The following is a 23,030-nucleotide window of genomic DNA, read 5'->3' as shown; positions in this document are numbered from 1 at the left end:
ATTAGGGGAACTCAGTTAATCACACTTATAATCGATGTAGGCAAACAAAGTATAATCAAGGTAGTTAGATTCGAAATGAGATATATATATACATAGTTAAAAGGAGAAGTTAAGGGTTAAGAGTTATGGCTAGGTACATCTACACATGTCTCCCACCAGGTCTAAAAAACCTCCTCAGCTCTATTCGGATCAGTGTTGCGTAGAAGTGGTTATTGTAAGGGACCCATTGGATTACGGGGACGGGCGCAGGAATTAGCGTGGGACGGCCAGGGGGTGCGGCAGAACCAGTTTTTCCACAGATACCCGCTTAATTAAGGTATTGTATGAGGCTTCATAGCCTCAGAGGGGGGAAATGTTGTGGATAAAAATGACATGAAATAAACACGAGGGAGACTGAGTATGAGTAAATATGTAATTTTATTGGTAATTCACAGGACGGGTGGGTGCGTAGTCTGGAGGAGAGTAAGAGGGGGAAGAAAATGGGGTGCGTCCTGGGGACATGGGGAAATCAGGGTGGGTGAAGTGAACGGACCACTGAGAGTCGGGCGGACTGGTGGGTGAGAAGAGGGACGAATGGTCGGGGCCCGGATCAGAGAAGACAACATCATCCTCGGATTGGAAGCTAGAGGGGGGTTCTGGTTCTGACTGTGTAGAGGCGTCAACACGCACGTTCGTGGGGCAGATTCTGTACCGAAGAAGAGGGGGGAACCCCGGGTCTCTATTCTTAGGGGGGGTGCTGCGAAGATAGTTAAGTAGCATCATGATATCAGCCGTGAGATGCACAAGCTGGTAATGAGTGTCCAGATCCAGATCCAGGTCCAGTAACGGAGAGAGAGGGGACTGACGACGGGCACCGGCACCTAGACATACAGAAGCGGTTTTAGTCAGAGGTGGATAAATTGGTAAAACACTTTAAAGATCTTTATGGGTTATTAGTCGAAATAGTCGAAAGAAGTGTACGAGCTGAGGAGTGCTAAAACACACACACACACACGCTCGTACAGTCAAGGGCGGGCAAGTAGACACAACATACACACACACACTCTCTCTTTCTCATACACACACACGAATAACTTTAATAATATCTTATAGTAATAGAGAAACTCTATAAAAAACAGAATAGTAGGATATGCAGGACAGTAGAACTGCAATGATATTAAGAAGTTGGAAGTACAGTAAACCGCTTTTCAAGTAGTATAAATATATATAAAATAAGAAATATAGTGCAAATATGAAAATAAATTATAAACGAGAAATACAGGAAAAATAGAAAAATATGACTTACTCATGATTCAGATGGTGAAGATTCTCGTCTCGCAAGGAAAGCCTTAATTTTTAGAGAACCATGAAGAGAGCCAGTTATAAGGGTGGCTGGGTCAAACTGCCCCCCCCCCCCGAGATAACGATAAGACCAAGGTCCCTCCCGGTTGTTTAGTCGTCTTGTCTACGTCATTTTATTTCCCTAGGTAATTGAGAATCCTGGTTTCTGACCACCTAGGTAATTGAGAATCCTGGTTTCTGACCACCTAGGTAAATGAGAATCCTGGTTTCTGATTCTCTATGTAATTCAAAACGCTGGGTTTTTATTTTCTGGGTTATTAGAAATGCCTGGGTTCTGATTCTATGTGTAAGTGAAATAGGCCTTTTCTGGAAACAAATGGGTTATCTAGTGTGTAAATACAGTATAAATACTGGAGCTTAAGCTCAGGGTATTGGGATCACTTCTGAGAATTCTCATCAGTGTGGATCTCGTGTGGTGGAATGGAACAATAAAGCTGGACCCTTGCTTCTTCTCACTCACGGCTGGTGTATTTTTTCTATCTCCAACTGGGCTCAGAGGTAGATGTGAGTATTGGCTTCTAAGTTGAGTTTTAAATGTTTTTGGGTAATAGGCTAAATTTGAGCCAACACTTGCTTTGAGTATAGCACACGCAATCAACATTTCTCACTGTACCACGCTTTACAGGGGTGAGGTTGGTCTCAATGTCCCTGGACCAAACCTGTGCAAAGTGAAATGAGGCTGGTTTTCACTACAGCAGGCAAAAGGTGTGCCTCTTCATCCAGCATATGGTTTTCTGTCACAAAAAAAAAAAAAAAAAACAACTGATCAGGCTACGGGAGGTTGATGTGCCTGAGGTTCATTTTCTCACACAACACAACGGCCTGCATGTTTCCAATAAAGGTCAAAATCAGATTGCAAGATTTTGTTAGAAGTTAGGTGGGAATTTGCAGTTACCTAGGACAGGTTGCCTTGCTATGAGTATAGCACACGCAATCAACATTTAGCCCACGCAATCAACATTTCTCACTGTACCACGCTTTTCAGGGGTGAGGTTGGTCTCAAAGTCCCTGGATCAAACCTGTGAAATGAGGCTGGTTTTCACTACAGCAGGTAAAAGGTGTGCCTCTTCATCCAGCATATGGTTTTCTGTCACAAAAAAAACAAAAAAAAAAAAACTCATCAGGCTACGGGAGGTTGATCTGCCTGAGGTTCATTTTCTCACACAACACAACGGCCTGCATGTTTCCAATAAAGGTCAAAATCAGATTGCAAGATTTTGTTAGAAGTTAGGTGGGAATTTGCATTTACCTAGTACAAGTTGCCTTGCTATGAATAAAGCATACGCAATCAACATTTCTCACTGTACCACGCTTTTCAGAGGTGAGGTTGGTCTCAACGTCCCTGGATAAAACCTGTGCAAAGTGAAATGAGGCTGGTTTTCACTACATCCAGCATATGGTTTTCTGTCAAAAATAAATAAATAAATAAATAACTTATCAGGCTACGGGAGGTTGATTTGCCTGAGGTTCATTTTCTCACACAACACCACGGCCTGCATGTTTCCAATAAAGGTCAAAATCAGATTGCAAGATTTTGTTAAAAGTTAGGTGGGAATTTGCATTTACCTAGTACAGGTTGCCTTGCTATGAGTATAGCACACGCAATCAACATTTCTCACTGTACCAGGCCAAAGACGTGCCAGAATGTCCCACGCCGAATCTAGCAGTTGATTTTCTGGCCGAGTGGCACCCCTCCTCAGTCCAGAAGTGTGGAGTGCCGTGATCGTATAGTGGTTAGTACTCTGCGTTGTGGTCGCAGCAACCCCGGTTCGAAGACGGGTCGCGGCATGTAGTGTTCTACCTCACCCCTGAATCCTAAGGTTGAGCATGTCTTTGTGACCTCTATCCCGTTTCCTCTGGAAAAGCACAAGTAGATCGAACAATGGGTCCATGGGCCAGTTGCGCAATGGATAACGCGTCTGAATACGGATCAGAAGATTCTAGGTTCAACTCCTGGTTGGCTCAGTTCCCTTTTACCTCACTCCAAAGGTGTGCCTTTGCAACCCACTCTGGCAGCTGAGTTTCCGGCAGACCACTCATAATCTCTGGAATGCTGCGAGTCATGATCCTACTCAAGTCAGCACGCTGGCTTACTATAGCTGGCTTCCAAGTTTGCCATGTGGAAAGCAAAACGAGGCAGGCCGAAAGTGTGCCGGCGGCTCCCGCTCGTGGTCCAGCAGCTGATTTTCTGGCAGTGTAACAGGTCTGTGACGGTCATAACGTAGTGGTTAGTACTACGTGGCCCCGGAAACCCCGGTTGGGACGCGATTGACAGCGCTGCATTTTCTCATTCGCGGATGTCCCATATGGTCTAGCGGTCAGGATTCTTGGTTTTCACCCAGGCGGCCCGGGTTCGACTCCCGGTATGGGAACGGTGCTTTAGTGTATGGCCCAAGTTGAAGTTAGTTTAGCTTCTCCAGCTGAACGCTTGACTTAGTAGAAATGACAGCATAAGTAGTTAGGTTCTCATTTCCACAAGCTTTCTGTGGGCCAGTGGTGCAATGGATGAATCAGAAGATTCCAGAATCAACACCTGGAGGATTTGCTTTAGCTCTCTCTTACCCCGTCCAACATCCTGGCCCCGTCTGATCGCTAACTCTAATAGACTAGTAAAGCTGCCGCTCTGAATCTGGCAGTAGTAGCCCCTTTTCAGGGGTGAGGTTGGTCTCAATGTCCCTGGATAAAACCTGTGCAAAGTGAAATGAGGCTAGTTTTCACTACAGCAGGCATATGGTTTTCAGTCAAAAAAAAAAAACTTATCAGGCTACCGGAGGTTGATGTGCCTGAGGTTCATTTTCTCACACAACACAACGGCCTGCATGTTTCTAATAAAGGTCAAAATCAGATTGCAAGATTTTGTTAGAAGTTAGGTGGGAATTTGCATTTACCTAGGACAGGTTGCCTTGCTATGAGTATAGCACACGCAATCAACATTTCTCACTATACCAGGCCAAAGAAATGCCAGAATGTCCCACGCCAATCAACATTTCTCACTGTACCACGCTTTTCAGGGGTGAGGTTGGTCTCAACGTCCCTGTGCAAAGTGAAATGAGGCTGGTTTTCACTACATCCAGCATATGGTTTTCTGTCAAAAATAAATAAACTTATCAGGCTACGGGAGGTTGATGTGTCTGAGGTTCATTTTCTCACACAACACCACTGCCTGCATGTTTCCAATAAAGGTCAAAATCAGATTGCAAGATTTTGTTAGAAGTTAGGTGGGAATTTGCATTTACCTAGCAACAAAGCAACATCCTGGCGCGGTCTGATCGCTAACTCTAATAAACTAGTAAAGCTGCCGCTCTGAATCTGGCTGTAGTAGCCCCTTTTCAGGCGTGAGGTTGGTCTCAACGTCCCTGGATCAAACCTGTGCAAAGTGAAATGAGGCTGGTTTTCACTACAGCAGGCATATGGTTTTCAGTCAAAATAAAAATAAAAATTTATCAGGCTACAGGAGGTTGATGTGCCTGAGGTTCATTTTCTCACACAACACAACGGCCTGCATGTTTCCAATAAAGGTCAAAATCAGATTGCAAGATTTTGTTAGAAGTTAGGTGGGAATTTGCATTTACCTAGTACAGGTTGCCTTGCTATGAGTATAGCATACGCAATGAACATTTCTCACTGTACCACGCTTTTCAGGGGTGAGGTTGGTCTCAACGTCCCTGTGCAAAGTGAAATGAGGCTGGTTTTCACTACATCCAGCATATGGTTTTCTGTCAAAAATAAATAAATAAATAAATAAACTTATCAGGCTACGGGAGGTTGATGTGCCTGAGGTTCATTTTCTCACACAACACCACGGCCTGCATGTTTCCAATAAAGGTCAAAATCAGATTGCAAGATTTTGTTAGAAGTTAGGTGGGAATTTGCATTTACCTAGCAACAAAGCAACATCCTGGCCCCGTCTGATCGCTAACTCTAATAAACTAGTAAAGCTGCCGCTCTGAGTCTGGCTGTAGTAGCCCCTTCTCAGGGGTGAGGTTGGTCTCAACGTCCCTGGATAAAACCTGTGCAAAGTGAAATGAGGCTAGTTTTCACTACAGCAGGCATATGGTTTTCAGTCAAAAAAAAAAAAAAAATTATCAGGCTACAGGAGGTTGATGTGCCTGAGGTTCATTTTCTCACACAACACAACGGCCTGCATGTTTCCAATAAAGGTCAAAATCAGATTGCAAGATTTTGTTAGAAGTTAGGTGGGAATTTGCATTTACCTAGTACAGGTTGCCTAGCTATGAGTATAGCACTCGCAATCAACATTTCTCACTGTACCACGCTTTTCAGGGGTGAGGTTGGTCTCAACGTCCCTGGATAAAACCTGTGCAAAGTGAAATGAGGCTGGTTTTCACTACATCCAGCATATGGTTTTCTGTCAAAAATAAATAAATAAATAAATAACTTATCAGGCTACGGGAGGTTGATGTGCCTGAGGTTCATTTTCTCACACAACACCATGGCCTGCATGTTTCCAATAAAGGTCAAAATCAGATTGCAAGATTTTGTTAGAAGTTAGGTGGGAATTTGCATTTACCTAGTACAGGTTGCCTTGCTATGAGTATAGCACACGCAATCAACATTTCTCACTGTACCAGGCCAAAGAAGTGCCAGAATGTCCCACGCCGCATCTAGCAGTTGATTTTCTGGCCGAGTGGCACCCCTCCTCATTCCAGAAGTGTGGAGTGCCGTGATCGTATAGTGGTTAGTACTCTGCGTTGTGGTCGCAGCAACCCCGGTTCGAATCCGGGTCACGGCATGGAGTTTTCTACCTCACCCCTGAATCCTAAGGTTGAGCATGTCTTTTCCGCTGGAAAAGCACAAGTAGATCGGACGACGGCTCCATGGGCCAGTGGCGCAATGGATAACGCGTCTGACTACGGATCAGAAGATTCTAGGTTCAACTCCTGGTTGGCTCAGTTCCCTTTTACCTCACTCCAAAGGTGTGCCTTTGCAACCCACTCTGGCAGCTGAGTTTCCGGCAGACCACTCATAATCTCTGGAATGCTGCGAGTCATGATCCTACTCAAGTCAGCACGCTGGCTTACTATAGCTGGCTTCCAAGTTTGCCATGTGGAAAGCAAAACGAGGCAGGCCGACAGTGTGCCGGTGCCTCCCGCTCGTGGTCCAGCAGCTGATTTTCTGGCAGTATAACAGGTCTGTGACTATCATAACGTAGTGGTTAGTACTACGTGGCCCCGGAAACCCCGGTTGGGACGCGATTGACAGCGCTGCATTTTCTCATTTTCCTGAGCAGGCGCGGATGTCCCATATGGTCTAGCGGTCAGGATTCTTGGTTTTCACCCAGGCGCCCGGGTTCCACTCCCGGTATGGGAACGGTGCTTTAGTGTATGGCCCAAGTTGAACTTAGTTTAGCTTCTCCAGCTGAACGCTTGACTTAGTAGAAATGACAGCATAAGTAGTTAGGTTCTCATTTCCACAAGCTTTCTGTGGGCCAGTGGTGCAATGGATGAATCAGAAGATTCCAGAATCAACACCTGGAGGATTTGCTTTAGCTCTCTCTTACCCCGTCCAACATCCTGGCCCCGTCTGATCGCTAACTCTAATAGACTAGTAAAGCTGCCGCTCTGAATCTGGCTGTAGTAGCCCCTTTTCAGGGGTGAGGTTGGTCTCAATGTTCCTGGATCAAACCTGTGCAAAGTGAAATGAGGCTGGTTTTCACTACATCCAGCATATGGTTTTCTGTCAAAAATAAATAAATAACTTATCAGGCTACGGGAGGTTGATGTGCCTGAGGTTCATTTTCTCACACAACACAACGGCCTGCATGTTTCTAATAAAGGTCAAAATCAGATTGCAAGATTTTGTTAGAAGTTAGGTGGGAATTTGCATTTACCTAGGACAGGTTGCCTTGCTATGAATATAGCACACGCAATCAACATTTCTCACTGTACTACGCTTTTCAGGGATGAGGTTGGTCTCAATGTCCCTGAATCAAACCTGTGCAAAGTGAAATGAGGCTGGTTTTCACTACAGCAGGCAAAAGGTGTGCCTCTTCATCCAGCATATGGTTTTCTGTCACAAAAAAAAAAAAAAAAAACTGATCAGGCTACGGGAGGTTGATGTGCCTGAGGTTCATTTTCTCACACAACACAACGGCCTGCATGTTTCCAATAAAGGTCAAAATCAGATTGCAAGATTTTGTTAGAAGTTAGGTGGGAATTTGCATTTACCTAGTACAGGTTGCCTTGCTATGAGTATAGCACACGCAATCAACATTTCTCACTGTACCACGCTTTTCAGGGGTGAGGTTGGTCTCAACGTCCCTGGATCAAACCTGTGCAAAGTGAAATGAGGCTGGTTTTCACTACATCCAGCATATGGCTTTCTGTCAAAAAGAAATAAATAAAAAAAAAACTCATCAGGCTACGGGAGGTTGATGTGCCTGAGGTTCATTTTCTCACACAACACCATGGCCTGCATGTTTCCAATAAAGGTCAAAATCAGATTGCAAGATTTTGTTAGAAGTTAGGTGGGAATTTGCATTTACCTAGTACAGGTTGCCTTGCTATGAGTATAGCACACGCAATCAACATTTCTCACTGTACCAGGCCAAAGAAGTGCCAGAATGTCCCACGCCACATCTAGCAGTTGATTTTCTGGCCGAGTGGCACCCCTCCTCTATCCAGAAGTGCGGAGTGCCATGATCGTATAGTGGTTAGTACTCTGCGTTGTGGTCACAGTAACCCCGGTTGGAATCCGGGTCACGGCATGGAGTTTTCTACCTCACCCCTGAATCCTAAGGTTGGGCATGTCTTTGTGACCTCTAGCCCTTTTCCGCTGGAAAAGCACAAGTAGATCGAACAATGGCTCCATGGGCCAGTGGCGCAATGGACAACGCGTCTGACTGCGGATCAGAAGATTCAAGGTTCAACTCCTGGTTGGCTCAGTTCCCTTTTACCTCACTCCAAAGGTGTGCCTTTGCAACCCACTCTGGCAGCTGAGTTTCCGGCAGACCACTCATAATCTCTGGAATGCTGCGAGTCATGATCCTACTCAAGTCAGCACGCTGGCTTACTATAGCTGGCTTCCAAGTTTGCCATGTGGAAAGCAAAATGAGGCAGGCCGAAAGTGTGCCGGCGCCTCCCGCTCGTGGTCCAGCAGCTGATTTTCTGGCAGTGTAACAGGTCTGTGACGATCATAACGTAGTGGTTAGTACTACGTGGCCCCGGAAACCCCGGTTGGGACGCGATTGACAGCGCTGCATTTTCTCATTTTCCCGAGCAGTCTTGGATGTCCCATATGGTCTAGCGGTCAGGATTCTTGGTTTTCACCCACGCGGCCCGGGTTCGACTCCTGGTATGGGAACGGTGCTTTAGTGTATGGCCCAAGTTGAAGTTAGTTTAGCTTCTCCAGCTGAACGCTTGACTTAGTAGAAATGACAGCATAAGTAGTTAGGTTCTCATTTCCACAAGGTTTCTGTGGGCCAGTGGTGCAATGGATGAATCAGAAAATTCCAGAGTCAACACCTGGAGGATTTGCTTTAGCTCTCTCTTACCCCGTCCAACATCCTGGCCCCGTCTGATCGCTAACTCTAATAGACTAGTAAAGCTGCCGCTCTGAATCTGGCTGTAGTAGCCCCTTTTCAGGGGTGAGGTTGGTCTCAATGTCCCTGGATCAAACCTGTGCAAAGTGAAATGAGGCTGGTTTTCACTACATCCAGCATATGGTTTTCTGTCAAAAATAAATAAATAACTTATCAGGCTACGGGAGGTTGATGTGCCTGAGGTTCATTTTCTCACACAACACAACGGCCTGCATGTTTCCAATAAAGGTCAAAATCAGATTGCAAGATTTTGTTAGAAGTTATGTGGAAATTTGCATTTACCTAGTACAGGTTGCCTTGCTATGAGTAAAGCATACGCAATCAACATTTCTCACTGTACCACGCTTTTCAGGGGTGAGGTTGGTGTCAACGTCCCTGGATGAAACCTGTGCAAAGTGAAATGAGGCTGGTTTTCACTACATCCAGCAAAAGGTGTGCCTCTTAATCCAGCATATGGTTTTCTGTCACAAAAAAAAAAAAAAAAAAAAAAACTTATCAGGCTATGGGAGGTTGATGTGCCTGAGGTTCATTTTCTCACACAACACAACGGCCTGCATGTTTCCAATAAAGGTCAAAATCAGATTGCAAGATTTTGTTAGAAGTTATGTGGAAATTTGCATTTACCTAGTACAGGTTGCCTTGCTATGAGTAAAGCATACGCAATCAACATTTCTCACTGTACCACGCTTTTCAGGGGTGAGGTTGATCTCAACGTCCCTGGATAAAACCTGTGCAAAGTGAAATGAGGCTGGTTTTCACTACATCCAGCATATGGTTTTCTGTCAAAAATAAATAAATAAATAAATAAAAAACTTATCAGGCTACGGGAGGTTGATGTGCCTGAGGTTCATTTTCTCACACAACACCACGGCCTGCATGTTTCCAATAAAGGTCAAAATCAGATTGCAAGATTTTGTTAGAAGTTAGGTGGGAATTTGCATTTACCTAGTACAGGTTGCCTTGCTATGAGTATAGCACACGCAATCAACATTTCTCACTGTACCAGGCCAAAGAAGTGCCAGAATGTCCCACGTCGAATCTAGCAGTTGATTTTCTGACCGAGTGGCACCCCTCCTCATTCGAGATGTGCAGAGTGCCGTGATAGTATAGTGGTTAGTACTCTGCGTTGTGGTCGCAGCAACCCCGGTTGGAATCCGGGTCACGGCATGGAGTTTTCTACCTCACCCCTGAATCCTAAGGTTGAGCATGTCTTTTCCACTGGAAAAGCACAAGTAGATCGGACTACGGCGCCGTGGGCCAGTGGCGCAATGGATAACGCGTCTGACTACGGATCAGAAGATTCTAGGTTCAACTCCTGGTTGGCTCAGTTCCCTTTTACCTCACTCCAAAGGTGTGCCTTTGCAACCCACTCTGGCAGCTGAGTTTCCGGCAGACCACTCATAATCTCTGGAATGCTGCGAGTCATGATCCTACTCAAGTCAGCACGCTGGCTTACTATAGCTGGCTTCCAAGTTTGCCATGTGGGAAGCAAAACGAGGCACGCCGACAGTGTGCCGGTGCCTCCCGCTCGTGGTCCAGCAGCTGATTTTCTGGCAGTGGAACAGGTCTGTGACGATGCTTTAGTGTATGGCCCAAGTTGAAGTTAGTTTAGCTTCTCCAGCTGAACGCTTGACTTAGTAGAAATGACAGCATAAGTAGTTAGGTTCTCATTTCCACAAGCTTTCTGAGGGCCAGTGGTGCAATGGATGAATCAGAAGATTCCAGAATCAACACCTGGAGGATTTGCTTTAGCTCTCTCTTACCCCGTCCAACATCCTGGCCCCGTCTGATCGCTAACGCTAATAAACTAGTAAAGCTGCCTCTCTGAATCTGGCTGTAGTAGCCCCTTTTCAGGGGTGAGATTGGTCTTAACGTCCCTGGATCAAACCTGTGCAAAGTGAAATGAGGCTGGTTTTCACTACAGCAGGAAAAAGGTGTGCCTCTTCTTCCAGCATATGGTTTTCTGTCACAAAAAAAAAAAAAAAAACTGATCAGGCTACGGGAGGTTGATGTGCCTGAGGTTCATTTTCTCACACAACACAACGGCCTGCATGTTTCCAATAAAGGTCAAAATCAGATTGCAAGATTTTGTTAGAAGTTAGGTGGGAATTTGCAGTTACCTAGGACAGGTTGCCTTGCTATGAGTATAGCACATGCAATCAACATTTAGCACATGCAATCAACATTTCTCACTGTACCACGCTTTTCAGGGGTGAGGTTGGTCTCAAAGTCCCTGGATCAAACCTGTGAAATGAGGCTGGTTTTCACTACAGCAGGCAAAAGGTGTGCTTCTTCATCCAGCATATGGTTTTCTGTCACAAAAAAAAAAAAAAAAAAAAAAAACTTATCAGGCTACGGGAGGTTGATGTGCCTGAGGTTCATTTTCTCACACAACACAACGGCCTGCATGTTTCCAATAAAGGTCAAAATCAGATTGCAAGATTTTGTTAGAAGTTAGGTGGGAATTTGCATTTACCTAGTACAGGTTGCCTTGCTATGAGTATAGCACACGCAATCAACATTTCTCACTGTACCAGGCCAAAGAAGTGCCAGAATGTCCCACGCCGAATCTAGCAGTTGATTTTCTGGCCGAGTGGCACCCCTCCTCATTCGAGATGTGCATAGTGCCGTGATAGTATAGTGGTTAGTACTCTGCGTTGTGGTCGCAGCAACCCCGGTTGGAATCCGGGTCACGGCGTGGAGTTTTCTACCTCTCCCCTGAATCCTAAGGTTGAGCATGTCTTTTCCACTGGAAAAGCACAAGTAGATCGGACGACAGTTCCATGGGCCAGTGGCGCAATGGATAACGCGTCTGACTACGGATCAGAAGATTCTAGGTTCAACTCCTGGTTGGCTCAGTTCCCTTTTACCTCACTCCAAAGGTGTGCCTTTGCAACCCACTCTGGCAGCTGAGTTTCCGGCAGACCACTCATAATCTCTGGAATGCTGCGAGTCATGATCCTACTCAAGTCAGCACGCTGGCTTACTATAGCTGGCTTCCAAGTTTGCCATGTGGAAAGCAAAACGAGGCAGGCCGACAGTGTGCCGGTGCCTCCCGCTCGTGGTCCAGCAGCTGATTTTCTGGCAGTATAACAGGTCTGTGACGATCATAACGTAGTGGTTAGTACTACGTGGCCCCGGAAACCCCGGTTGGGACGCGATTGACAGCGCTGCATTTTCTCATTTTCCTGAGCAGGCGCGGATGTCCCATATGGTCTAGCGGTCAGGATTCTTGGTTTTCACCCAGGCGGCCGGGTTCCACTCCCGGTATGGGAACGGTGCTTTAGTGTATGGCCCAAGTTGAACTTAGTTTAGCTTCTCCAGCTGAACGCTTGACTTAGTAGAAATGACAGCATAAGTAGTTAGGTTCTCATTTCCACAAGCTTTCTGTGGGCCAGTGGTGCAATGGATGAATCATAAGATTCCAGAATCAACACCTGGAGGATTTGCTTTAGCTCTCTCTTACCCCGTCCAACATCCTGGCCCCGTCTGATCGCTAACTGTAATAGACTAGTAAAGCTGCCGCTCTGAATCTGGCTGTAGTAGCCCCTTTTCAGGGGTGAGGTTGGTCTCAATGTTCCTGGATCAAACCTGTGCAAAGTGAAATGAGGCTGGTTTTCACTACATCCAGCATATGGTTTTCTGTCAAAAATAAATAAATAACTTATCAGGCTACGGGAGGTTGATGTGCCTGAGGTTCATTTTCTCACACAACACAACGGCCTGCATGTTTCTAATAAAGGTCAAAATCAGATTGCAAGATTTTGTTAGAAGTTAGGTGGGAATTTGCATTTACCTAGGACAGGTTGCCTTGCTATGAGTATAGCACATGCAATCAACATTTAGCACACGCAATCAACATTTCTCACTGTATTACGCTTTTCAGGGATGAGGTTGGTCTCAACGTCCCTGGATCAAACCTGTGCAAAGTGAAATGAGGCTGGTTTTCACTACAGCAGGCAAAAGGTGTGCCTCTTCATCCAGCATATGGTTTTCTGTCACAAAAAAAAAAAAAAAAAAACTGATCAGGCTACGGGAGGTTGATGTGCCTGAGGTTCATTTTCTCACACAACACAACGGCCTGCATGTTTCCAATAAAGGTCAAAATCAGATTGCAAGATTTTTTTAGAAGTTAGGTGGGAATTTGCATTTACCTAGTACAGGTTGCCCTGCTATGAGTATAGCACACGCAATCAACATTTATCACTGTACCACGCTTTTCAGGGGTGAGGTTGGTCTCAACGTCCCTGGATAAAACCTGTGCAAAGTGAAATGAGGCTGGTTTTCACTACATCCAGCATATGGTTTTCAGTCAAAAATAAACAAATAAATAAATAACTTATCAGGCTACGGGAGGTTGATGTGCCTGAGGTTCATTTTCTCACACAACACAACGGCCTGCATGTTTCCAATAAAGGTCAAAATCAGATTGCAAGATTTTGTTAGAAGTTATGTGGAAATTTGCATTTACCTAGTACAGGTTGCCTTGCTATGAGTAAAGCATACGCAATCAACATTTCTCACTGTACCACGCTTTTCAGGGGTGAGGTTGGTCTCAACGTCCCTGGATGAAACCTGTGCAAAGTGAAATGAGGCTGGTTTTCACTACAGCAGGCAAAAGGTGTGCCTCTTAATCCAGCATATGGTTTTCTGTCACAAAAAAAAAAAAAAAAAAAAAAACTTATCAGGCTATGGGAGGTTGATGTGCCTGAGGTTCATTTTCTCACACAACACAACGGCCTGCATGTTTCCAATAAAGGTCAAAATCAGATTGCAAGATTTTGTTAGAAGTTATGTGGAAATTTGCATTTACCTAGTACAGGTTGCCTTGCTATGAGTAAAGCATACGCAATCAACATTTCTCACTGTACCACGCTTTTCAGGGGTGAGGTTGATCTCAACGTCCCTGGATAAAACCTGTGCAAAGTGAAATGAGGCTGGTTTTCACTACATCCAGCATATGGTTTTCTGTCAAAAATAAATAAATAAATAAATAAAAAACTTATCAGGCTACGGGAGGTTGATGTGCCTGAGGTTCATTTTCTCACACAACACCACGGCCTGCATGTTTCCAATAAAGGTCAAAATCAGATTGCAAGATTTTGTTAGAAGTTAGGTGGGAATTTGCATTTACCTAGTACAGGTTGCCTTGCTATGAGTATAGCACACGCAATCAACATTTCTCACTGTACCAGGCCAAAGAAGTGCCAGAATGTCCCACGCCGAATCTAGCAGTTGATTTTCTGGCCGAGTGGCACCCCTCCTCATTCGAGATGTGCATAGTGCCGTGATAGTATAGTGGTTAGTACTCTGCGTTGTGGTCGCAGCAACCCCGGTTGGAATCCGGGTCACGGCATGGAGTTTTCTACCTCACCCCTGAATCCTAAGGTTGAGCATGTCTTTTCCACTGGAAAAGCACAAGTAGATCGGACGACGGCGCCGTGGGCCAGTGGCGCAATGGATAACGCGTCTGACTACGGATCAGAAGATTCTAGGTTCAACTCCTGGTTGGCTCAGTTCCCTTTTACCTCACTCCAAAGGTGTGCCTTTGCAACCCACTCTGGCAGCTGAGTTTCCGGCAGACCACTCATAATCTCTGGAATGCTGCGAGTCATGATCCTACTCAAGTCAGCACGCTGGCTTACTATAGCTGGCTTCCAAGTTTGCCATGTGGGAAGCAAAACGAGGCACGCCGACAGTGTGCCGGTGCCTCCCGCTCGTGGTCCAGCAGCTGATTTTCTGGCAGTGTAACAGGTCTGTGACGATGCTTTAGTGTATGGCCCAAGTTGAAGTTAGTTTAGCTTCTCCAGCTGAACGCTTGACTTAGTAGAAATGACAGCATAAGTAGTTAGGTTCTCATTTCCACAAGCTTTCTGAGGGCCAGTGGTGCAATGGATGAATCAGAAGATTCCAGAATCAACACCTGGAGGATTTGCTTTAGCTCTCTCTTACCCCGTCCAACATCCTGGCCCCGTCTGATCGCTAACTCTAATAAACTAGTAAAGCTGCCTCTCTGAATCTGGCTGTAGTAGCCCCTTTTCAGGGGTGAGGTTGGTCTTAACGTCCCTGGATCAAACCTGTGCAAAGTGAAATGAGGCTGGTTTTCACTACAGCAGGCAAAAGGTGTGCCTCTTCTTCCAGCATATGGTTTTCTGTCACAAAAAAAAAAAAAAAAACTGATCAGGCTACGGGAGGTTGATGTGCCTGAGGTTCATTTTCTCACACAACACAACGGCCTGCATGTTTCCAATAAAGGTCAAAATCAGATTGCAAGATTTTGTTAGAAGTTAGGTGGGAATTTGCATTTACCTAGTACAGGTTGCCTTGCTATGAGTAAAGCATACGCAATCGACATTTCTCACTGTACCACGCTTTTCAGGGGTGAGGTTGGTCTCAACGTCCCTGGATAAAACCTGTGCAAAGTGAAATGAGGCTAGTTTTCACTACATCCAGCATATGGTTTTCTGTCAAAAATAAATAAATAAATAAATAAAAAACTTATCAGGCTACGGGAGGTTGATGTGCCTGAGGTTCATTTTCTCACACAACACAACGGCCTGCATGTTTCCAATAAAGGTCAAAATCAGATTGCAAGATTTTGTTAGAAGTTAGGTGGGAATTTGCATTTACCTAGTACAGGTTGCCTTGCTATGAGTATAGCACACGCAATCAACATTTCTCACTGTACCAGGCCAAAGAAGTGCCAGAATGTCCCACGCCACATCTAGCAGTTGATTTTCTGGCCGAGTGGCACCCCTCCTCAGTCCAGAAGTGCGGAGTGCCGTGATCGTATAGTGGTTAGTACTCTGCATTGTGGTCGCAGTAACCCCTGTTCGAATCCGGGTCACGGCATGAAGTTTTCTACCTCACCCCTGAATCCTAAGGTTGAGCATGTCTTTGTGACCTCTAGCCCTTTTCCGCTGGAAAAGCACAAGTAGATCGGACGACGGCTCCTTGGGCCAGTGGCGCAATGGATAACGCGTCTGACTACGGATCAGAAGATTCTAGGTTCAACTCCTGGTTGGCTCAGTTCCCTTTTACCTCACTCCAAAGGTGTGCCTTTGCAACCCACTCTGGCAGCTGAGTTTCCGGCAGACCACTCATAATCTCTGGAATGCTGCGAGTCATGATCCTACTCAAGTCAGCACGCTGGCTTACTATAGCTGGCTTCCAAGTTTGCCATGTGGAAAGCAAAACGAGGCAGGCCGACAGTGTGCCGGTGCCTCCCGCTCGTGGTCCAGCAGCTGATTTTCTGGCAGTATAACAGGTCTGTGACGATCATAACGTAGTGGTTAGTACTACGTGGCCCCGGAAACCCCGGTTGGGACGCGATTGACAGCGCTGCATTTTCTCATTTTCCTGAGCAGGCGCGGATGTCCCATATGGTCTAGCGGTCAGGATTCTTGGTTTTCACCCAGGCGGCCGGGTTCCACTCCCGGTATGGGAACGGTGCTTTAGTGTATGGCCCAAGTTGAACTTAGTTTAGCTTCTCCAGCTGAACGCTTGACTTAGTAGAAATGACAGCATAAGTAGTTAGGTTCTCATTTCCACAAGCTTTCTGTGGGCCAGTGGTGCAATGGATGAATCATAAGATTCCAGAATCAACACCTGGAGGATTTGCTTTAGCTCTCTCTTACCCCGTCCAACATCCTGGCCCCGTCTGATCGCTAACTGTAATAGACTAGTAAAGCTGCCGCTCTGAATCTGGCTGTAGTAGTCCCTTTTCAGGGGTGAGGTTGGTCTCAATGTTCCTGGATCAAACCTGTGCAAAGTGAAATGAGGCTGGTTTTCACTACATCCAGCATATGGTTTTCTGTCAAAAATAAATAAATAACTTATCAGGCTACGGGAGGTTGATGTGCCTGAGGTTCATTTTCTCACACAACACAACGGCCTGCATGTTTCTAATAAAGGTCAAAATCAGATTGCAAGATTTTGTTAGAAGTTAGGTGGGAATTTGCATTTACCTAGGACAGGTTGCCTTGCTATGAATATAGCACACGCAATCAACATTTCTCACTGTATTACGCTTTTCAGGGATGAGGTTGGTCTCAACGTCCCTGGATCAAACCTGTGCAAAGTGAAATGAGGCTGGTTTTCACTACAGCAGGCAAAAGGTGTGCCTCTTCATCCAGCATATGGTTTTCTGTCACAAAAAAAAAAAAAAAAAAACTGATCAGGCTACGGGAGGTTGATGTGCCTGAGGTTCATTTTCTCACACAACACAACGGCCTGCATGTTTCCAATAAAGGTCAAAATCAGATTGCAAGATTTTTTTAGAAGTTAGGTGGGAATTTGCATTTACCTAGTACAGGTTGCCCTGCTATGAGTATAGCACACGCAATCAACATTTATCACTGTACCACGCTTTTCAGGGGTGAGGTTGGTCTCAACGTCCCTGGATAAAACCTGTGCAAAGTGAAATGAGGCTGGTTTTCACTACATCCAGCATATGGTTTTCAGTCAAAAATAAACAAATAAATAAATAACTTATCAGGCTACGGGAGGTTGATGTGCCTGAGGTTCATTTTCTAACACAACACAACGGCCTGCATGTTTCCAATAAAGGTCAAAATCAGATTGCAAGATTTTGTTAGAAGTTATGTGGAAATTTGCATTTACCTAGTACAGGTTGCCTTGCTATGAGTAAAGCATACGCAATCAACATTTCTCACTGTACCACGCTTTTCAGGGGTGAGGTTGGTCTCAACGTCCCTGGATGAAACCTGTGCAAAGTGAAATGAGGCTGGTTTTCACTACAGCAGGCAAAAGGTGTGCCTCTTAATCCAGCATATGGTTTTCTGTCACAAAAAAAAAAAAAAAAAAAAAAACTTATCAGGCTATGGGAGGTTGATGTGCCTGAGGTTCATTTTCTCACACAACACAACGGCCTGCATGTTTCCAATAAAGGTCAAAATCAGATTGCAAGATTTTGTTAGAAGTTATGTGGAAATTTGCATTTACCTAGTACAGGTTGCCTTGCTATGAGTAAAGCATACGCAATCAACATTTCTCACTGTACCACGCTTTTCAGGGGTGAGGTTGATCTCAACGTCCCTGGATAAAACCTGTGCAAAGTGAAATGAGGCTGGTTTTCACTACATCCAGCATATGGTTTTCTGTCAAAAATAAATAAATAAATAAATAAAAAACTTATCAGGCTACGGGAGGTTGATGTGCCTGAGGTTCATTTTCTCACACAACACCACGGCCTGCATGTTTCCAATAAAGGTCAAAATCAGATTGCAAGATTTTGTTAGAAGTTAGGTGGGAATTTGCATTTACCTAGTACAGGTTGCCTTGCTATGAGTATAGCACACGCAATCAACATTTCTCACTGTACCAGGCCAAAGAAGTGCCAGAATGTCCCACGCCGAATCTAGCAGTTGATTTTCTGGCCGAGTGGCACCCCTCCTCATTCGAGATGTGCATAGTGCCGTGATAGTATAGTGGTTAGTACTCTGCGTTGTGGTCGCAGCACCCCCGGTTGGAATCCGGGTCACGGCGTGGAGTTTTCTACCTCTCCCCTGAATCCTAAGGTTGAGCATGTCTTTTCCACTGGAAAAGCACAAGTAGATCGGACGACAGTTCCATGGGCCAGTGGCGCAATGGATAACGCGTCTGACTACGGATCAGAAGATTCTAGGTTCAACTCCTGGTTGGCTCAGTTCCCTTTTACCTCACTCCAAAGGTGTGCCTTTGCAACCCACTCTGGCAGCTGAGTTTCCGGCAGACCACTCATAATCTCTGGAATGCTGCGAGTCATGATCCTACTCAAGTCAGCACGCTGGCTTACTATAGCTGGCTTCCAAGTTTGCCATGTGGAAAGCAAAACGAGGCAGGCCGACAGTGTGCCGGTGCCTCCCGCTCGTGGTCCAGCAGCTGATTTTCTGGCAGTATAACAGGTCTGTGACGATCATAACGTAGTGGTTAGTACTACGTGGCCCCGGAAACCCCGGTTGGGACGCGATTGACAGCGCTGCATTTTCTCATTTTCCTGAGCAGGCGCGGATGTCCCATATGGTCTAGCGGTCAGGATTCTTGGTTTTCACCCAGGCGCCCGGGTTCCACTCCCGGTATGGGAACGGTGCTTTAGTGTATGGCCCAAGTTGAACTTAGTTTAGCTTCTCCAGCTGAACGCTTGACTTAGTAGAAATGACAGCATAAGTAGTTAGGTTCTCATTTCCACAAGCTTTCTGTGGGCCAGTGGTGCAATGGATGAATCATAAGATTCCAGAATCAACACCTGGAGGATTTGCTTTAGCTCTCTCTTACCCCGTCCAACATCCTGGCCCCGTCTGATCGCTAACTCTAATAGACTAGTAAAGCTGCCGCTCTGAATCTGGCTGTAGTAGCCCCTTTTCAGGGGTGAGGTTGGTCTCAATGTTCCTGGATCAAACCTGTGCAAAGTGAAATGAGGCTGGTTTTCACTACATCCAGCATATGGTTTTCTGTCAAAAATAAATAAATAACTTATCAGGCTACGGGAGGTTGATGTGCCTGAGGTTCATTTTCTCACACAACACAACGGCCTGCATGTTTCTAATAAAGGTCAAAATCAGATTGCAAGATTTTGTTAGAAGTTAGGTGGGAATTTGCATTTACCTAGGACAGGTTGCCTTGCTATGAATATAGCACACGCAATCAACATTTCTCACTGTACTACGCTTTTCAGGGATGAGGTTGGTCTCAATGTCCCTGAATCAAACCTGTGCAAAGTGAAATGAGGCTGGTTTTCACTACAGCAGGCAAAAGGTGTGCCTCTTCATCCAGCATATGGTTTTCTGTCACAAAAAAAAAAAAAAAAAACTGATCAGGCTACGGGAGGTTGATGTGCCTGAGGTTCATTTTCTCACACAACACAACGGCCTGCATGTTTCCAATAAAGGTCAAAATCAGATTGCAAGATTTTGTTAGAAGTTAGGTGGGAATTTGCATTTACCTAGTACAGGTTGCCTTGCTATGAGTATAGCACACGCAATCAACATTTCTCACTGTACCACGCTTTTCAGGGGTGAGGTTGGTCTCAACGTCCCTGGATCAAACCTGTGCAAAGTGAAATGAGGCTGGTTTTCACTACATCCAGCATATGGCTTTCTGTCAAAAAGAAATAAATAAAAAAAAAACTCATCAGGCTACGGGAGGTTGATGTGCCTGAGGTTCATTTTCTCACACAACACCATGGCCTGCATGTTTCCAATAAAGGTCAAAATCAGATTGCAAGATTTTGTTAGAAGTTAGGTGGGAATTTGCATTTACCTAGTACAGGTTGCCTTGCTATGAGTATAGCACACGCAATCAACATTTCTCACTGTACCAGGCCAAAGAAGTGCCAGAATGTCCCACGCCACATCTAGCAGTTGATTTTCTGGCCGAGTGGCACCCCTCCTCTATCCAGAAGTGCGGAGTGCCATGATCGTATAGTGGTTAGTACTCTGCGTTGTGGTCGCAGTAACCCCGGTTGGAATCCGGGTCACGGCATGGAGTTTTCTACCTCACCCCTGAATCCTAAGGTTGGGCATGTCTTTGTGACCTCTAGCCCTTTTCCGCTGGACAAGCACAAGTAGATCGAACAATGGCTCCATGGGCCAGTGGCGCAATGGACAACGCGTCTGACTGCGGATCAGAAGATTCAAGGTTCAACTCCTGGTTGGCTCAGTTCCCTTTTACCTCACTCCAAAGGTGTGCCTTTGCAACCCACTCTGGCAGCTGAGTTTCCAGCAGACCACTCATAATCTCTGGAATGCTGCGAGTCATGATCCTACTCAAGTCAGCACGCTGGCTTACTATAGCTGGCTTCCAAGTTTGCCATGTGGAAAGCAAAATGAGGCAGGCCGAAAGTGTGCCGGCGCCTCCCGCTCGTGGTCCAGCAGCTGATTTTCTGGCAGTGTAACAGGTCTGTGACGATCATAACGTAGTGGTTAGTACTACGTGGCCCCGGAAACCCCGGTTGGGACGCGATTGACAGCGCTGCATTTTCTCATTTTCCCGAGCAGTCATGGATGTCCCATATGGTCTAGCGGTCAGGATTCTTGGTTTTCACCCACGCGGCCCGGGTTCGACTCCTGGTATGGGAACGGTGCTTTAGTGTATGGCCCAAGTTGAAGTTAGTTTAGCTTCTCCAGCTGAACGCTTGACTTAGTAGAAATGACAGCATAAGTAGTTAGGTTCTCATTTCCACAAGGTTTCTGTGGGCCAGTGGTGCAATGGATGAATCAGAAGATTCCAGAGTCAACACCTGGAGGATTTGCTTTAGCTCTCTCTTACCCCGTCCAACATCCTGGCCCCGTCTGATCGCTAACTCTAATAGACTAGTAAAGCTGCCGCTCTGAATCTGGCTGTAGTAGCCCCTTTTCAGGGGTGAGGTTGGTCTCAATGTCCCTGGATCAAACCTGTGCAAAGTGAAATGAGGCTGGTTTTCACTACATCCAGCATATGGTTTTCTGTCAAAAATAAATAAATAACTTATCAGGCTACGGGAGGTTGATGTCCCTGAGGTTCATTTTCTCACACAACACAACGGCCTGCATGTTTCTAATAAAGGTCAAAATCAGATTGCAAGATTTTTTTAGAAGTTAGGTGGGAATTTGCATTTACCTAGGACAGGTTGCCTTGCTATGAGTATAGCACACGCAATCAACATTTCTCACTGTACTACGCTTTTCAGGGATGAGGTTGGTCTCAACGTCCCTGGATCAAACCTGTGCAAAGTGAAATGAGGCTGGTTTTCACTACAGCAGGCAAAAGGTGTGCCTCTTCTTCCAGCATATGGTTTTCTGTCACACAAAAAAAAAAAAAAACTGATCAGGCTACGGGAGGTTGATGTGCCTGAGGTTCATTTTCTCACACAACACAACGGCCTGCATGTTTCCAATAAAGGTCAAAATCAGATTGCAAGATTTTGTTAGAAGTTAGGTGGGAATTTGCAGTTACCTAGGACAGGTTGCCTTGCTATGAGTATAGCACACGCAATCAACATTTAGCACATGCAATCAACATTTCTCACTGTACCACGCTTTTCAGGGGTGAGGTTGGTCTCAAAGTCCCTGGATCAAACCTGTGAAATGAGGCTGGTTTTCACTACAGCAGGCAAAAGGTGTGCTTCTTCATCCAGCATATGGTTTTCTGTCACAAAAAAAAAAAATAAATAAAAAACTTATCAGGCTACGGGAGGTTGATGTGCCTGAGGTTCATTTTCTCACACAACACAACGGCCTGCATGTTTCCAATAAAGGTCAAAATCAGATTGCAAGATTTTGTTAGAAGTTAGGTGGGAATTTGCATTTACCTAGGACAGGTTGCCTTGTGTTGTGCATAAAAATGACATGAAATAAACACGAGGGAGACTGAGTATGAGTAAATATGTAATTTTATTGGTAATTCACAGGACGGGTGGGTGCGTAGTCTGGAGGAGAGTAAGAGGGGGAAGAAAATGGGGTGCGTCCTGGGGACATGGGGAAATCAGGGTGGGTGAAGTGAACGGACCACTGAGAGTCGGGCGGACTGGTGGGTGAGAAGAGGGACGAATGGTCGAGGCCCGGATCAGAGAAGACAACATCATCCTCGGATTGGAAGCTAGAGGGGGGTTCTGGTTCTGACTGTGTAGAGGCGTCAACACGCACGTTCGTGGGGCAGATTCTGTACCGAAGAAGAGGGGGGAACCCCGGGTCTCTATTCTTAGGGGGGGTGCTGCGAAGATAGTTAAGTAGCATCATGATATCAGCCGTGAGATGCACAAGCTGGTAATGAGTGTCCAGATCCAGGTCCAGTAACGGAGAGAGAGGGGACTGACGACGGGCACCGGCACCTAGACATACAGAAGCGGTTTTAGTCAGAGGTGGATAAATTGGTAAAACACTTTAAAGATCTTTATGGGTTATTAGTCGAAATAGTCGAAAGAAGTGTACGAGCTGAGGAGTGCTAAAATACACACACACACACGCTCGTACAGTCAAGGGCGTGCAAGTAGACACAACATACACACACACACTCTCTCTTTCTCATACACACACATGAATAACTTTAATAATATCTTATAGTAATAGAGAAACTCTATAAAAAACAGAATAGTAGGATATGCAGGACAGTAGAACTGTAATGATATTAAGAAGTTGGAAGTACAGTAAAC

General features: G+C 45.5%; 18 non-coding genes across 18 annotated transcripts; all 18 read left to right on the top strand.

The window, feature by feature from the left end:
* The first annotated feature begins 3,641 nt into the window (after positions 1-3,641).
* Positions 3,642-3,713, top strand: trnae-uuc (transfer RNA glutamic acid (anticodon UUC)). Its single transcript has one exon. It is a non-coding gene; the product is annotated as a tRNA-Glu (tRNA).
* A 2,309-nt stretch (positions 3,714-6,022) lies between these two features.
* Positions 6,023-6,094, top strand: trnah-gug (transfer RNA histidin (anticodon GUG)). Its single transcript has one exon. It is a non-coding gene; the product is annotated as a tRNA-His (tRNA).
* Positions 6,095-6,181: 87 nt separating this feature from the next.
* Positions 6,182-6,254, top strand: trnar-acg (transfer RNA arginine (anticodon ACG)). Its single transcript has one exon. It is a non-coding gene; the product is annotated as a tRNA-Arg (tRNA).
* Positions 6,255-6,601: 347 nt separating this feature from the next.
* On the top strand, positions 6,602-6,672 carry trnae-uuc (transfer RNA glutamic acid (anticodon UUC)). The gene has a single exon. It is a non-coding gene; the product is annotated as a tRNA-Glu (tRNA).
* A 1,500-nt stretch (positions 6,673-8,172) lies between these two features.
* On the top strand, positions 8,173-8,245 carry trnar-gcg (transfer RNA arginine (anticodon GCG)). The gene has a single exon. It is a non-coding gene; the product is annotated as a tRNA-Arg (tRNA).
* Positions 8,246-8,592: 347 nt separating this feature from the next.
* Positions 8,593-8,664, top strand: trnae-uuc (transfer RNA glutamic acid (anticodon UUC)). The gene has a single exon. It is a non-coding gene; the product is annotated as a tRNA-Glu (tRNA).
* A 1,333-nt stretch (positions 8,665-9,997) lies between these two features.
* trnah-gug (transfer RNA histidin (anticodon GUG)) lies at positions 9,998-10,069 on the top strand. Its single transcript has one exon. It is a non-coding gene; the product is annotated as a tRNA-His (tRNA).
* Positions 10,070-10,156: 87 nt separating this feature from the next.
* Positions 10,157-10,229, top strand: trnar-acg (transfer RNA arginine (anticodon ACG)). The gene has a single exon. It is a non-coding gene; the product is annotated as a tRNA-Arg (tRNA).
* A 1,299-nt stretch (positions 10,230-11,528) lies between these two features.
* On the top strand, positions 11,529-11,600 carry trnah-gug (transfer RNA histidin (anticodon GUG)). The gene has a single exon. It is a non-coding gene; the product is annotated as a tRNA-His (tRNA).
* Positions 11,601-11,687: 87 nt separating this feature from the next.
* Positions 11,688-11,760, top strand: trnar-acg (transfer RNA arginine (anticodon ACG)). The gene has a single exon. It is a non-coding gene; the product is annotated as a tRNA-Arg (tRNA).
* A 2,426-nt stretch (positions 11,761-14,186) lies between these two features.
* On the top strand, positions 14,187-14,258 carry trnah-gug (transfer RNA histidin (anticodon GUG)). The gene has a single exon. It is a non-coding gene; the product is annotated as a tRNA-His (tRNA).
* Positions 14,259-14,345: 87 nt separating this feature from the next.
* trnar-acg (transfer RNA arginine (anticodon ACG)) lies at positions 14,346-14,418 on the top strand. The gene has a single exon. It is a non-coding gene; the product is annotated as a tRNA-Arg (tRNA).
* A 1,440-nt stretch (positions 14,419-15,858) lies between these two features.
* trnar-acg (transfer RNA arginine (anticodon ACG)) lies at positions 15,859-15,931 on the top strand. Its single transcript has one exon. It is a non-coding gene; the product is annotated as a tRNA-Arg (tRNA).
* Positions 15,932-18,337: 2,406 nt separating this feature from the next.
* On the top strand, positions 18,338-18,409 carry trnah-gug (transfer RNA histidin (anticodon GUG)). The gene has a single exon. It is a non-coding gene; the product is annotated as a tRNA-His (tRNA).
* Positions 18,410-18,496: 87 nt separating this feature from the next.
* Positions 18,497-18,569, top strand: trnar-acg (transfer RNA arginine (anticodon ACG)). The gene has a single exon. It is a non-coding gene; the product is annotated as a tRNA-Arg (tRNA).
* Positions 18,570-18,916: 347 nt separating this feature from the next.
* trnae-uuc (transfer RNA glutamic acid (anticodon UUC)) lies at positions 18,917-18,987 on the top strand. The gene has a single exon. It is a non-coding gene; the product is annotated as a tRNA-Glu (tRNA).
* A 1,500-nt stretch (positions 18,988-20,487) lies between these two features.
* Positions 20,488-20,560, top strand: trnar-acg (transfer RNA arginine (anticodon ACG)). Its single transcript has one exon. It is a non-coding gene; the product is annotated as a tRNA-Arg (tRNA).
* Positions 20,561-20,907: 347 nt separating this feature from the next.
* Positions 20,908-20,979, top strand: trnae-uuc (transfer RNA glutamic acid (anticodon UUC)). The gene has a single exon. It is a non-coding gene; the product is annotated as a tRNA-Glu (tRNA).
* The last annotated feature ends 2,051 nt before the right edge of the window (positions 20,980-23,030 follow it).

Source organism: Ictalurus punctatus, chromosome 9 (genome assembly GCF_001660625.3).
Source record: "Ictalurus punctatus breed USDA103 chromosome 9, Coco_2.0, whole genome shotgun sequence".
Taxonomy (NCBI): Eukaryota; Metazoa; Chordata; class Actinopteri; order Siluriformes; family Ictaluridae; genus Ictalurus; species Ictalurus punctatus.
Note: the sequence above shows the minus strand (reverse complement) of the source record. Positions and strands in the feature narration are given on the sequence as shown.